The sequence below is a fragment of the Peromyscus leucopus genome, chromosome 13 (genome assembly GCF_004664715.2).
Source record: "Peromyscus leucopus breed LL Stock chromosome 13, UCI_PerLeu_2.1, whole genome shotgun sequence".
Classification (NCBI taxonomy): Eukaryota; Metazoa; Chordata; class Mammalia; order Rodentia; family Cricetidae; genus Peromyscus; species Peromyscus leucopus.
In genome coordinates this window covers 46,807,087-46,822,335 of record NC_051074.1, presented here as the reverse complement: position 1 = coordinate 46,822,335, position 15,249 = coordinate 46,807,087, and the positions used below count along the sequence as shown (strand labels likewise).

Here is a 15,249-nt window from a genome sequence, read left to right as displayed (position 1 = left end):
TGAAGCTTTGCACCTTTCCTGGAACTCCCTCTGTAGTTCAGGCTGGCCTCGAACTCACAGAGATCCGCCTGGCTCTGCCTCGCGAGTGCTGGGATTAAAGGAGTGCGCCACCACCGCCCGGCCGAGTGCAACCATTTTTCTTTTCTTTTCTTTTTTAACCATCTAAGTATGCTAGAGGTGGGACTCAAAATTAGGAGTAAATACTACAAAGAGAATTTGGTGATGAACCAAGAATATAAAGTCTGTAAGAAAGAAAAACGAAAACAGTGATATTACCGCCAGGGCTTTGGGTCATGTGGAGATTAAGAAACACAGGGATACCTGCCAGGCACCAAATGGCTCCAGCAGGCGGAGGACAGCCACAGGCCTGCCTGGTGCCAAGCGGCCCCGGTGGGTGGGCCTCCCTGTGATGAACAGGTATGTGGTGAAGAAGTAGGAGAGAAGGAGAACTGGAGCGGTGCCTGAGCTGTGGAGGGAAGCGGAACTGAGGACCCGAAGGCAAGGTGGTAAGGAACAGTACTCTCTCCCTCTATCCTTTCCGTCCCCAGTCTGATCCCTCTGGTTCCCATCCCCAGGAAGAGAGTTTTAACAAGCATGTTCTGCTTACTTCCGTGGGTCCTACCTAGAACCAAGACAGAACGGAGGACACTTTGGTCTATGTATCATATCAAAGCAAACTCTTGCCTCCATTCTCAACCTCCTGGGCTCTCATTCGCTGAACTTTAGGAATTAACTCTCTCTAGATGGGAGTATTACATAATTCCTGTTAAGCACAAACAGACTGGAGTTCTACCCACACTTGCTGTGGTTAGAATGACCTACTGCTTAGTTCAGGAGGACAGATGATGTGGGCAGATAAATGGGAGGTTAAGACATAAACAATTTGCTCCCTTCGAAATTTCTTCCCTTCATTTAGTGTGTGTGTGTGTGTGTGTGTGTGTGTGTGTGTGTGTGTGTGTGTGTGTCTGTGTGTGTGCGCACACGCATGAGTGTGTACGTGTAGGAGTGTATATGTGTGTGTATTCAAATATCACAGCACACACATGGAAGTCAAAGAACAGCTTTCAGGAGTCAGTTCTCTCCTTCTGTGGTAGGTTCTAGTGGTTGAACTCAGATCCTTACGCTTGGCAGCTAGTGCCCTTATGAATGGAGTAGGCATCTTAACTGCTTGCAGATCCTTCCAAATCTCTTCTAACTTCAGGTCTTTTTGGAGAACTCTTTATCAATCATTCTATCAATGGCCAAATAATTTGCTACTCTCAGAAATCAGTAGTTTATTTTCCAAGGCAATTTGTACTTAAGAAATAGTCATGTAGTCTTGAATAGAGGGTGGAGATAGGGATCAGGATAAATGATGTCCCTGGTATATTAGGAATTCTGAAATAAAAACCCAGAGATAAGAATATGCAAATTGGAAAGCCAGAGAAATATCAATAGCCTAGTAATGAAAGAACATGTATAATTTCTGAATAATGAAGAGTATGTAAATTAGTATAAGGAGTTTTTTTTTCTTAAGACAATTGATCAGTAACACTCACCGATGACAGTGGCTTCCATGTAGTTGGTGCTAGCAGGTAAGCTTAGAGAAATGTTGGTACCAGGGTATTGCTGGGGTAGGCCTGACCAGGCATTTGTTTGAAGGAGAATGGACCTTGGGACTGTGGGTTAGAAAAGCAGTTGAACACTTTAAGTGCTGCTTAATGTTCAATATAAGTAAAAGCATGGAAGACAGTGGTACTCAATAAGATTTGATGAACTGTGGGGGGCTTGCTCAAAAGGTTTCAGAGGAGAAGAATGTTAGGATGTGGCCTCAAGACTGGTCTTGTGATATTTTGATGAAGAAAGTGGCCGCTTTTTGCTCTTGTCTGAAGAGTCTGCCCAAGGCTAAAGTGAAGAGTTTTGGATTAATTCCATTGGCAGAAGAAATCTCAAAAAGCCTACTATAGACTCTGTTATGTGGTTACTAGTGTTCGTGCTTATAAAGATTTATAATAAAAAGGAGCAAGCTGAGCAGGGTAAATTACAAAATGTAAATTTTGAGTAGAAAAAGAGCACCAGGAAGTGGAATGAAGCTAAGTCCTATGGTCAAGGAGATAAACAGATTAAGAAATGGAATACAGGGAGTGGTGACCTCATGTAAGATCCCACCCAGCTAAGTTTCTAACTTTTGAAAAGGAACTAAAGAAAAGCTTAGAACCTGGTATGGTGAGGCACATATTTAATAACAGCACTGGGAAGGCAGAGGCTGGTGGATCTCTGAGTTTGAGGCCAGCCTCGTCCAAAGATCCAGTTTCAGGGCAGCCAAGCTTAGGCAGTGACGGAAAGAAAGCTGGTAAAGATGTAATTGAAGAAGGGGGCCATGTTCCAGCCCCAGCAAGCAGCAGAACTTGTCAGCTTTGACCATATGATTCTGGCTTTAAAGTTAAGGATAGAAGAAACAAAGTTATGGAATTTGCCTCTGCATCTAAAGAAAGCCATTGAGGCCAGGCATGTGTCAGTGGTGCCCCTAAAAGGAGGCCTAGTAGAGAGGTCATTGCATGAAGCTTTCTGTGAAGTTGAAGCCTGGATTGCCTTGGAGACCCCAAGATGTTAGCCATGCCAGCGTCTAGGGATACCTGCTGAGGAGAGCTACTAATAGGGAGTGGAACCAGCCCCCGAGAAAGAAATGTGTTGCTACTGACAAAGCTGAACAGAGTTGGAGATCTGAAGAACATTTTTGACATCAGACATGAAGATGCAGAGTTTGGAGTTTGCCCAGCTGGTTTTTTAGTTTGCTTTGGTCCAGTATTTCTTCACTATGCTCCCTTTCCTATGTTTTGGAATATTATGTGTATTCTGTGCCATTATATGTTGGAAGTCTGTGATCTGCCTTTTAATTTGATTTTTAGGGGTGATTACAGCTAAGAGACTGCATGAATCTGAGAAGAGACTTTGAACTTTGGACTTCAAAACATTGTTGAGACTGTGGTGGACTATGGAGACTTTTGAAGATGGACTAAATAAATTTTGCATTGTGGTATTGCTATAAGCTAATGGGGGCCAGGGATTGGAATGTGGTAGTGTGAATGTAATTGGCCCCCATAATCTCATAAGGAGTGGCACTATTATGAGGTGTGGCTTTGTTGGAGTGGGTATGGCTTTGTTGGAGGAAGTGTGTCATTGTGGGGGCGGGCTTTGAGGTTTCTTATGCTCATAATACTGCCCAGTGTCTCAGTAGACTTCCTGTTGCCTGCAAGATGTAGCACTCTCAGCTCCAGCACCACATCTGCCTGCACACCACCATGCTCACTGTTATGATGATAATGAATCATAAACTCTGAAACTTCGAGAGAGCCACTAAAATTAAATGTTTTCCTTTATAAGAGTTGCCATGGTCATAGTGTCTCTTTCTCTTCATAACAATAGAAACCCTAAGACAAAATGGTGGAAGGAAGTTTGAATTTTTGTGGTTTATGGGTGATAGATAGTGTTTTGAGGCTGCTGATAATATCTATGGAGACTTTATGTAGTAAAAGTGATCCTTTTCCAAATACTTTTTAGCTCTGACCAGATTTTTCTGATACTTATGATCAGTATTCTAGAATTCAGTAGTACCCTATCTAATCCAGAATCCTTGATTGGGTGGTTGTCCACACAACTATAGTCTTACCTCATAATTCAGTATACAGAAAAGGTTAGTCTTTTTTTTAAAAATTATTTTTATTTTATTTTATTTTTTGGTTTTTTTTTTTTCGAGACAAGGTTTCTCCATGTAGTCTTGGTGCCTGTCCTGGATCTTGCTCTGTAGACCAGGCTGGCCTCGAACTCACAGAGATCTACCTGGCTCTGCATCCTGAGTGCTGGGGATTAAAGGCGTGGACCACTGCTGCCCGGCCAAGGTTCGTCTTGAGGATCTGTTCTGCTGACAAGATAAAGAAGTTGTCATCTAGAGACTTCTTTACTGATAGAAATGATGAATTAGAGAATAGAAATGCTTCTACTACTTACGTTTCCTACTCAGTTCCATGCATAGATGGGGTAACAGGATCTGCTGTAGCCAGCTTAGCATCATGAAGACCGCAAAAGAAGCACACCCCAGGGTTCTAATGTTGTTGAGACACTGAATAATCTAAAGCCATCTCTAAATTTCTGTAAAAATAAATAATATCTCTTTTTTGAGTACATGACACTGTGAGTTATGATTGAAAGTATCATAGCTTATGTTGCTATCCATCACCAAGACTTATATGAAAACCTTTGATAAGATACATGGTAAGTGTGGTCACTGTGCCCATTATTGGTAATAACAGGATAATATAAAGAAGTAAAATGATCCAGTTGTCTGTTGAAGGACTTTTAGGCTGTTTCTATTTCTGGCTCCAGTGAATACAGCAGGTATGAACATTGCTGAGCAAGTACCTGTGGTTAGGTTGTCTTTTGAGTATATACTAAAGGGTGGTATAGCTGAGTCTTATGGGAGATTTATTTTTAGTTTTTTCATGATTCTCCATACTGATTTCCTGAGTGGCTGCACCAATTTGCAAGCCAACTACCAGTGAAGACGGGCTCCTCATTTTCCACAACGTCACCACCAGTATCTATTGTCAGTTATTTTGCTGATCTTTGTTTCAATTTGCATTTTCCTGATTGCTAAGGACAATGAACTTTTTTGAGGTATTTTTTTAGCCAATTTTTTATGTCTTCTATAGAGAATTATCTGTTTAGATCCCTAGCCTATATTCTAATTGATCATTTGTTTTCTTAATTCTATGGTTTTTGTTTTGTTTTGTTTTGTTTGGTTTTTGAGGCAAGGTCTCTCTATATAGCCCTGGCTGTCCTAGAACTTGCTATGTAGACCAAGCTGGCCCCAAACTCACAGAGATCCACCTGTCTCTGCCTCCCAAGTGTTAGGGTTAAAGGTGTGTGTCACCACCACCCAGCTCCATCTTATGGGTTCTTCGTATATTCTGGATATTAATCCTTTGTCAGATGTATAGTTGGAAAGATTACCACCCATTCTGTGAGTTTCTTCTTAAGCTGATTAGTTGATTTCTTAGCTTTTCAGATGCTTTTTCATTTTATGAAGTCCCAGTTGTCAAATGTTGATTTTAATTCTTTGGCAACTAGAATCCTCTGCAGAAACTTCTTTCCTATTCCTATATCTTATAAGGTACAGCTTATGTTTTATTCTAGCAGTATTAATGTTTTAGGTTTAAAATTGAGGTGTTTGATTCAGTGTTATAACCTGCACAAAATACAGGTGATTAAACAATCTAATTTAAGTTGTCGGCACGTGCACATTTAGTTTTCCCAGCACCATTTGTGGAAGATGTTCTTTTCTCTTATGTATGGTTTTTGCTTCTTTGTCAAATATCAGATGGTAGTAATTATGAGCACTTGTGTTCAGGGTCTTCTATTTTATTCCACTGGTCTATATGTCTGTTTTTGTGCCAGTACCATGTTGTTTTTATACTATTGCTCTATAACATATCTTGATGTCTGGAATAGCAATCCCTTCAATGTTCTTTTTTTTTTTTTTTTTGCTCAGGATGACTTTGGCTGCCTTGGGTCTTGTCTGGTTCTTTATTTTAGGATACTTTTTGTATTTCTGTGAAAAGTATTATAGGTATTTTGATTGGGGTTGCATTAAATATGTAAATTTGCTTTTGGCAGGCTGGTTGTTTTCATTATAATAATTTTACCAATCCATAATCATAAGGTATCTTTTCATTTTTTAATATCTTTCTCAATCACTTTCTTCAAGGATTTGAAGCTTTCATTGTTGAAATATTTCACTTCTTTGGTTAGACTTTATTCTAAGACATTTTATTGAAACTGATGCTATTGTAAATAATAGCATTCCCATAATCTCTTTCTCAGTGTGCTTGTCGTTGGTGTATAGAAAGGCTACTGATTTTCCACCTTTGGTTTTGTATTCTTCTGCTTTGCTGAAACTGTCGATTGTTTTCAGAAGTTTTCCGGTGGAACTTTTGGGATCTCACATGTATAATATCATATCATCTGCAAATAGGGATAATTTGACTTCCCTTTTCCTATTTGTTTCCTTGTTTCTTTTCTTGCCTACCACTCCAGCTTGTGCTTCCAGCACTACATTGAAAAGGATTAGGGAGAGGGGACAGACTTGTCTTGTTCCTGATTTAAGGGGATTGCTTCAAGTTTTTCTTCACTGAGGGTAATGCTGGCTGTGGACTTGTCACATATAGCCTTTATTATGTTAAGGTATGTTCTCTCCAGTCCTACTTTCTCTAAATGTCCTTCAACAGATGAATAGATAATGAAAATATGGTACATACACTCAGTGGAACATGACTCAGCTATAAAGAAAAATGAAATCATGAAATTAAAGATAAACTTAAGGACTGGAAAAAATTATACTGAGTGAGTTAAAGTAGAAAGACAAATGCTGCATGTTCTCTTCCTTATCTGTGGGTCCCAGCTCCACAATTCTCAAATACACAGCATGGAGTAACCACAGAAACCAGGAAGGTATGAAGGGACTGCTGGGTGGTTACTGTTACTTTACTAAACCGGCATAATTCCTTACTACATTTTAAAGCATATCCTTACACTCATAGGTAAGTGTAGCAACTACTTAGAAGTAACTATCAAAAAAGCCTTTCTTCACAGCAAATGGAGACCATCACAGAAAACCACAGTGGATCACAAAGCAGAGATCAGTAGATCATGAGGATCCCAACACCAACAGGTACATCTATCTCATAGCTATTGCATCTATAGCTCAAGGAATAGCACAGAAGAGGTGGAGGAAAGATCATAAGAACCAGAATACCAGGAAATCTTCTGTGAAACAGTCTTTCCTAGAAATGGCTGCACAAACAAAACCCAAACAGTGCCAATATCAGTGACCATGTTAATGTGGAAAGGGGGAACTAACATAATACTATTTCAATTAAAAACATATTTTTAAAAAGATGTGAAATGTTCACTAATAAGAATAGAGGGTTGGCCAGGTGTGGTGGCACATGCCTTTTGTCCCAGCACTTGGAAGGCAGAGGATCTCTGTGAATTCTAGTCCAGCCCTGGTCTACAAAGTGAGTTTCAGGACAGCCAGGGCTGATACACAGAGAAACCATCTTGAAAAACCAAAAAAAGAAAAAAAAAAAAACTCCAAAAAAGAAAGCCAAATAAACAAGCAAATATAAAACCCCCAAAAAACAAAACCAAAACCAAACCAACCAACCAAACAAACCCAAATTGAACATTCGATGGAGAGGTGAGAAAGACAGAGGGTCAAAGTGTTTCTTTCTTCTTAGAATTATTTTGCATCTGTAATCCCAGTGTTCAATAGCAAGATATGGCAGGTGGAGAGAGGACAGTCCCTGGAAATGTGTGGACTAGCTAGCCTGGTTATGTAGTGGTGGCCAACAAAAGAGAGACCCTGTTTCAAACCAGTGAAAGGAGAGGACTGGCACCCAATTTGTCCTCTGACCCTCCACACCTTCACCATGACGTGAGCACACTTGTGCACACATACAAGCCAACACACATGTATACACACACACACACACACACACACACACACACACGAGAGAGAGAGAGAGAGAGAGAGAGAGAGAGAGAGAGAGAGAGAATAAAAATCACTTTATATAGCACATTTCTTTATTTTGTATAAATTTGACTCATGTATATTTAAACCATTGCTAATGAAGAGAACAGGGAGATGGGATTTGCTCTACTCAGGGCAACAAAAGCAGCAGCTAGATGCAGACTTGGGGATTTTCCAGAAAAAAGAAAATCCAGTAACTCCTAGAAGGACAAAAACATTAGAAACTATAGTACTGAGCTATATAAAATATAACATTATACATATATAATAAGGATAATATAATTAGCATGTTTATGTAATTTAAATGTTTTTCCAGAGAAGATGATCTGTTATTTTCTTAAAGTGTATATATACGTGTGCCTTATAAAGAGTTTTTTAAAAATACTAACATCCATAAGACTCCTACATTTTGAAGACTAACTCTCTTGCCCACTGCAGCTGTAGTCACAATTTGCAAGGTTCTTGGTTTACCCATACTAGCATTTCTAATTTAACACATTTTGTACTGCTCACAAATTTTCCTATGTTTCACACACCATCTGTTTAGAACTGCTCACAAGTTTTCTCATGTTTTGCATGCTGAGATACACTTAAAGAATTGTTCAACATCCTTAGCCATAAAGGAAATGCAAATCAAAATGACTTTGAGATACCATCTTATACCTGTCAGGATGGCTAAGATCAAAAACACTAATGACTGCTTATGTTGGAGAAGATGTGGAGTAAGGGGAACACTCTTCCACTGCTGGTGGGAGTGCAAATTTGTATAGCCACTTTGGAAATCAATATGACGGTTTCTCAAAAAATTTGGAATCTATCTACCTCAAGATCCAGCTATATCAATCTTGGCACATACCCAAAGGATGCTCAATCATATCACAAGGACACTTGCTCACCTATGTTCATAGTAGTGTTATTCATAATAACCAGAACCTGGAGACAACTTAGATGTTTCTCAACTGAAGAGTGGATAAAGAAAATGTGGTATATATATACAATGGAGTATTACTTAGTTGTAAAAAACAATGGCATCATGAAATTTGCAGGCAAATGGGTGGAACTAGAAAAAAATCATCCAGAGTGAGGTAACCCAGACCCAGAAAGACAAACATGGCAGTATATACTCACTCATAAATGAATATTAGCTGTACAGTGAAGGATAACCATGTTACAATCCACAACCCCAGAGAGGCTAGGTAACAAGGAGGGCCGAAAATGGGACACATGGATTTCCCTGGGAAGGGGAAATAGAAGATATCTCTTGGGTAAACTGGGGGGAGGGGGAGAACAGGAACATGAGGGATTGGATTGGGTTCATTGGGAACAGGACAGAGGGGGAGAGTAATGAAAGAGATGTCTTCATGAGGGGGGAGCATTTTGGTGTCAGGGAGAAACCTGGTGCCAGGGAAACTCAAAGGAATCCACAAGGATGATACTGGCCATATCTGTAACTTGGAGATACACATTGCGGAAGGAAAGAAATTTCAAGAAATTGTTCTTTCTCTCCTTGGACCCTGTCCTGGTGTATGGTACCATATTTACCAGGATAATTATTACATCACTACATCTGCTGCTGAATTCCTGCTACAGAACAAAACTAGAGTCTGTGGGACTGTTAGGGAGAGTAGAGGTTTACCTCCAAATTTGAAAATGAAAACATCAAGAATGAAGAAAGGTGACGTAATATTTTCCAGAAAAAGTGACATTCTTCTCTTAACATGGGAAGACAAGTGGATTGTCCGAATGATTTCAACAATGACATTTCTATCTTGACAGCAGAAAAAAAAAAAAAGAAAAACATGAGAGAATATTGTAAAAACCCATCTGCATCAAGGAATACAATGCCTAAATGAAATGCATTGACCGTGCAGATCAATTATCTTTGTTTTGTTCCATTCTGAGGAAAATGAGGAAATGGACAGAAAAAGTCATGCTGTCCCTTATAAACTGTGGAATTTTCAATTCCTTTAGAGCGTACAACATCCTCAACACACAAGGAAAAATGAAGTATAAACAGTTTCTGCATTTGGTGGTGAGAGACCGGATAACAGATGACAGTCATGAAGGCTCTCTGGAAACAGAGACAAATGTGTCCAGCCCTTTCCCTGGGGGTACAGGGAGAGCACCTCATAAATATCCACCCAAAAGCTTGTCAGGTGATATGAAGCAGCATGAACCTATGTGTATTCCAGCGAGCGGAAAGAAAAAATTTCCCGTGACAGCCTCCAGAGTTTGTGCCACCCACGGAAAAAGGAGCAAATCTAGATACTTATGTAAATTTTATTTGGTCCCTCTTCACAGAGGAAAACATTTTATGAAGTGCCATACATTAAAAAAGTACTAGGGACTTTGTTTAATTAATTGTTTAATTAGCTGTTTGTTTTGTAAATAAAAATGCTATAATTATTGAAAAAGAACAACTAAAGTGCATTATGATCTCTAATTATGGTTATTTAAATAATGTGCAGTTTGCCCAAAAATGTGTGGTCCCTGGCATGTGTCTTAGAGATTTCCATATGTTATAAAATGTGTTAAGTGTACATAAAAATGAACAAAATAATCTCAAGGTGTCTCATTTGATCCTCAAAACCAAGGGGTAAACTCAACAAGGTAGAGGTTACCATTCCTACTTAAATGTGAGGAGACGGGCACCAGCAGGCTTTTTAATTTTTTTTTCATTGCTACTCACTAGTGAATGGTAGAAGCTAAACTAACCTTGGACTTCTGAGTTCAGACTCTGAGAATCCCCTACAATGTTATAATGCTGGTTCAGGACATCATGTCATTTCCAAGTCCTCTGTCCTCCCTCCCTACTTCCGTTCTTCCCTTCTTTACCTTCCTTATTTCTTAATTTATTGAGCTTCTTTCTTTGTTCATGTGCTTGAAGTAAATGAATTAACCAAAGACGCTGTTCCATGGGGCACAGTCAAAGGAAGGGAACATATACATACACATACACACACACACATGTGCACGTGTACACAGACACACACATACACACACATACACACACAAACACACACTGTCTCTGTCTCTGTCTCTGTCTCTCTCTCTCTCTCTGTCTCTCTGTCTCTGTCTCTCTCTCTGTCTCTGTCTCTCTCTCTCTCTCTGTCTCTCTCTCCTGGAATCCTTGTGATCCCAGGCATGACAATGAGAATTAATTTTTTTCCTTTTGTCTGTAGTCTTTCCTCATCTTTTCTTATTCTTTTTGGAGAAGTCTGAACTAGCAGAGAAGCGTAGAGTTCCTCTTTGCTCAGTGAAAGATAGGAGATACTGCAAAAAGACACTCTTCTTGCAATTGTTAGTTACCCTTTCTACAGGAGACTACCTGCATCCACATTAAGAAGGGTGCAGAGCCTTGTCCTGGACTAAGTATCAATCACTGCTAGGAATGAAACAGCTCTCAAGGTGGAGGTGGCTTTGAGAGCACAATTTGAGGAGGCCTTTCTCTGGGCAGCTCACAAGAGCTGTACTTCACAAAGAGATTCTGGACATGGGGTATTATTAATTTGGTAGGGAGAACTCTTGACAGCTCATACTGTTTTGAATACATAAACAGCACTGCCTAAACAGGACTTTGGTCTTCAAGAAAAGAACACTGAAGTGCATATAAGCTGTGCTTACCAGGTATTCAGTCTTTTGTTCGTTTGTCTCTTGACAGTCAGAAGTGGCTGTAAGCCATGCACAGTCAGGGAACTCCAGGCATGTATATGCTGTCCCAGGCACATTATGATTCTCACCTTAATAGGATCCCACCCGCTAAGTAAATACTATAATCAAGAGTTTAAAAAGAATAAATTAGCTCTACATTTTCTGTATTCTGATTTCCTGGGGGCACTTGCAACAGTTTCATGATCAGCGAGTTTTGTGTCTATTTCAAATAAGTATTTATCCAAGCATGACTTCAGATTGTAAATATCAAATTTAATTGTACCACTATTTCTTCTGTTTTCCTCCTAATTGTTGGTTTAGCAATATGGCACTTTCCTAAAAAAAAAAAGATTATTAGTAAAGTAAGAGCACACAAACTTTACCAAAGTTTAATACTAACTTGAATAAACTGCATCACTGCCAAACCTTAGCAAGGACACAGTGGACGACACACTTGTGCTCTCCTCAGATGTATGTGGGCTGATGGTGGTTTTGTGACTTGCGTTTTCTGTTTCCACATTTGTGGTGGGGACTGGAGATGCTGAGAATTGAACCTGGTTCCTCTCACATGCTAGACACTGAAGTACATCCTGAGTCTAATTTTTACTTCCCGACCCATATTTCTTCAGTTTATACAACAGACGGTCGGAAAGGCACAAGAGGAGTTCCAGATTTGGTCACAGCAGATACACAGTGCAAACAAACAAGCAAGCAAAGCCTCAGACTAGCTACACCCTTATGTGAACTGTGGATCCTCTCAGGAATTCTCTAGAAGATGATCTGTATTCATACCCATTGCAGAGTGTACATGCCCATTGATCTTCCAAAGAGACATGATGCTGTGCCCATGGGTTAGGCTGGTGGTGCCACCATTACCTTACATTTACTGAGGAAGCTGGCCTAGAATGTCTGAACTCTGGGTGAAAAAAGGCAGGACTCCAAAGGCAGAAACCAAATGGAAGGTAAGAAATAAGGAACACAGGCATTTTAGAGAATCTAGCGGCTGAATGTAGTTAGTGAGAGGCTGAGACAAAGTGGTGCTCTGTGGTGTCCATTGGAGCCTGAAAGGGTGAACAAATGCATATCAAACATTTTAAAGGGCATAGCTTCTAGTTTGGATGTCTGTCAATCTATGCCAAGAGCATTTAGAATTACATTTTATTACTTATAGTTTTAAAGAAAGCTTCTTTACATGCAAAAGTGCTTCAGAGTGGGCTGCCGATGACCCAGTAATTTATGATGAGTAAGTGTGTCCTTGTGGGTTACTTTGCAAACTGCCCCTTGAGGGTTGCTTATGGCTACCTTGGTTACACTGTCTCATGTAACCAATGCTCTGTGAGTCCCCTGTGACTTACCTTAGTCAACACCCACCCTTTCCCCGACCTAACAAGTGCCCTCTCACTTCCCTCCTGCCTTTTGCTCTTGCCTCACTTCTAGAGGAAATCTTTTAAAGGGGAAAAGAAGACAGTAGATATTGGACAAAGGAGAAGAATAAAATTAAAATTTTAAAACATACAGTGGAAGAATTTTTATCCCATTAGTTTCAGGAAACATTTAGTTGCTGCTCTCATCACAGAGCAGAAAACACTTTCTTCAAAATCTTACTTGCTTTGATAAGTTTAATTTAATTTTATTATTTATTCTTTTTTTCATTCATTTATTTAGTGTGTGTCTTAGTTAGGGTTTCTATTGCTGTGAAGAGACACCGTGACCATGGCAACTCTTATAAAGGAAAACCTTTAACTGAGGCTATCTTACAGTTCAGAGGTTCAGTCCATTATCATCATGGCGGGAAGCATGGTGGAGTGCAGGCAGACATGGTGCTGGAGAAGGAACTGAGAGTCCTACATCTTCATCTGCAAGCAGCAGGACTCTGTGTCCACCCTGGGCATAGCCTGAGCATAGGAAACTTCTAAGCCTGCCCCCACCCCCAATGTGACACACTTCCTCCAACAAGGCCACACCACTTAATTGTGTCATTCTCTTTGGTGGGGGGGGGGCATTTTCTTTCAAACCATCACATTGTGTATGGTGTGTATGTGTGGGGTGTACACACATGGGTGTGGATGTGTATGCCTGTGGGTGAGTGTGTGGAGGCCAGAGGAGGACCTTGGGTGTTCTGCTCTATCATTTTCCATGTTATTTTGTTGAGACAGGATTTTTCTCACTAGACCTGGAGCTATACTGGCAGCCAGCTATCACTGCAATCTTCTTGTCTATGCCCACCTTCTGGGCTAGGGTTACAGGTAGGGTGGCATGCCCCAAGACACTCTGTCAAGTATGAACTCAAGAATTCTGAAAAGTTTTGAAGGACTTTGCTATCTGTATATGCATGCTTATCCCATCAATATTGATTTGTATTTTTGGTGATTTAAAAAAAAATCTCAGTAGTTCTTAGTTTCTTGTTAGAAGGCCCCAATGCATGCTCTTCCCAGAGGAGATCCTTGTTGAAATTGGCATTGCTGCCTAGTGTGTTAGTGAAACAACTCAGCAGACACCGTTAGCTGCTGACCTCATGTTGGCCAACAGGAAGAAATGATACCCTGTCTTTTGCTCACACTGGGAATAATGTTTCTAGCTGTGCTTTGTTCTGTGCTTCCCTTACAGACATGGGAAGACACACAAAGACTTAGGAAGAGGACCTGGCATCCTCATTGCTTTCCCAGCTCTGTAATTTCTTGATTATTTTAAGTAGACTTAAATTGATGAACACTCACTTTTAAAAACAACTACACTCTATAATCATGAGCATCATTTTTTACCCAGGTCATGCCAATATTTAGTCAGAGTATTGTAGGACAAAAGAGACCTAGAAACCCAAATAGAGATGGTTGAATCTCATCAAAATCAGGTCTGGCTGAGAAATGGTAGAGTAGGCCTTGGTTAAGTTATTCATGACTATGAATCCTTTCCTTGTTAGAAATCCGTGTGTGGGTTTTTATTCAGGTGGAGCACAGGCTGTTACAAAGCATCTTCTAACCCCTTCCTAGAGTTTACTTGATGCATGTCAGGGCATTTTAATGTGGGAAGGGAATTGCCACCAAAGACTCAAACCCATGCCAATCATGTCCCTAGTGTGCTTACATTTTTATCTGCAGTATCTTCATGCCTAGTTCTGTGCCTAAGGCTTTGAGCAGAGACCTCTTTGAACACCTCTGCTGAGATTCCCTCACAGGTGGTACCTTAGAGATACTTTCCCACAGTCCAATTTAATATCCAGGACTCCACTACTATGGCTCCACTCCATCACCCTGTCATCTTATCTCAGGGATCATGACACTGAAAAAAAATCTTTTGTTTGAGGATCTCACAACAAGATGATCACTTTTTTTTGTTTTTATCTACTTGATCTTTAATTGTATGTTAAAGTTCCATGGGAAAAAATGAAGTTTGGTTCACACTATTTTGTTAACTGATTAGTCTTAAATGCCTTCTGTATTGGTTACATTTTTCTCATTGATACAACAAAATGCCTGAGAAGAGATTTAAGGGAGGTAAGCTTTATTCTGGCTTATAGTTCAAGCAGATACATTCTATCATGGCATCATGAGTAGGAGCCCCACTGGTCACATTTCACATATAGCCAGGATGCAGAGAAGGAACAGGGAGTTAGGATAGTCTATAAAATCTTAAGACTTGCCCTCAGTGATTCACTTTCTTCAGCAAGGTTCCTACAGGTTACACAAACTTTTCTAATGAACCAACACCAAGTATTCCACAAATCTTAACACCTCTATGATAGCTTGTTGCTTTAACTGGCTATGTTAATGCTTGGAACCTCAGCCTCCTATCCCAGTCCATCTGAACTCCTGTCAAGTAACTCAGAAAGCAGCGTTATTTTTTTCAGAGACCCATAACTTGGCTTAAAATGGGAGATCAGTGGTTGAGTTTGTGCCAAAGGAAAATGAAGGCATTAAATGATCTTTGTCTACTGCAATAGAAGGAACACTAATGCCCAAAGTTACAAAATTTAAGATTCATACCTTGAAAACTATTTTAAACTTAGAAGAAGAATATTGAATAAGCCTGAA

The 15,249-nt window shown here is 40.0% G+C and overlaps 1 pseudogene; it reads right to left on the bottom strand.

Annotated features, from left to right (window-relative positions):
* Positions 1-15,249, bottom strand: part of LOC119088930 — a 56,066-nt pseudogene that overhangs the window by 26,539 nt on the left and 14,278 nt on the right.